The sequence below is a fragment of the Coenobita brevimanus genome, chromosome 117 (assembly GCF_032717465.1).
Source record: "Coenobita brevimanus isolate Jiangsu-jjx chromosome 117, ASM3271746v2, whole genome shotgun sequence".
In the NCBI taxonomy this organism is placed as follows: domain Eukaryota; kingdom Metazoa; phylum Arthropoda; class Malacostraca; order Decapoda; family Coenobitidae; genus Coenobita; species Coenobita brevimanus.
In genome coordinates, this window is record NC_137070.1 from 6886920 (window position 1) to 6888081 (window position 1162).

Sequence of the window (1162 nt, forward strand, 5' to 3'; positions counted from 1 at the left end):
TGCTTATGTCTGCGTCTTCTGGAAGCTGTGTGGGGGAGGTCCTTCTGGGCAAATGTAGCTGCTGTCTTTTCAGCCTCTCCCTGTGGGTCGGGCAGAGGGGGGACGAGGTGGCAAAGGATTGGAAACAGCTCTCAATTTTTTCCAAATGCTTCCCAGTCTTGAATGAGCACCAAGGGGACTGGATACCCACTCCAGGCCACTTTTGCTCCTTTATGTCTGTTTTCTCCCAGTGTAGAATGCCTGACGACGGCCTGGAGGTGTAGGCTAGGCTATTAGTTGCTGGGTTGGCTCTATGGATCTTCTTGGCTCTGTTAAGGTGTGTCTGTTTAGTTCCTTCACCCTGTCACAGTAGAACTAATGGTCTCCATAGTAAGCCTTTGGGGGAGCAGTTTTTGGGATAGAGGAGCCTGCTGCTGCACTGAAGGCGTCTCAGAGGAGAGCTGGGCATGGTTCTCCACAGACTTACTGGAGCGTTAAATGCTGCTGTATCTTCCAGTATGGTGGCACTGTAGGCCAGTCTGGCCTCTTGGTATTCTACCTTGGTGGGGGCCCAGCAGGCGTAGGGGAGTGGAGCAAGTGATAGTGGTAATTATAGCATGATGGTCTGATGTTAGGGTGGGACAGCCTCCAGGTAGTGAGGGGCCTAAGCCAGACGACACAAAAGAGAGATCTAGCTCAGCCTCCGCGTACATGCGTTGGTGTGGATAGGTCATTGAGGGAGTATGACCTCTGGCACCGCCTCTCCAGTAGCTCTGAAATGCGGCATCCAGCTGCACGGTGGAGGACCTAGAGCCTGGGGCTTAGGTGATGGGTATTAAGATCTTCACCAATGAAGAGCTGATTAGTTGTGGAGAGAGTGGCAACCTCCCCCAAGGTTAATGTCGGCTGTAGGGTGGCAGTAAATGTTATGCATAGTTGTAGTGGTGACCATCTGCTAAGGTTATGTCAACTCCTTGGACTCTCGACACCTTCACGACAGTCTGGTGGTGGATCAATAGCTGTGGCAGGTATATGGTTCCGATCAAGTATGGCACAGCCTCTGGGGCCGCCTGGAGTGCTGGGGAGGAGGAAGGCGGTGGAAGCCTCGCAATCGGAGCTGCCTGGTTCAGTTTTAGGAGTGTTTCTTGGAGGAGTGATGATGTCTAAATGGTCTCTATGGGCT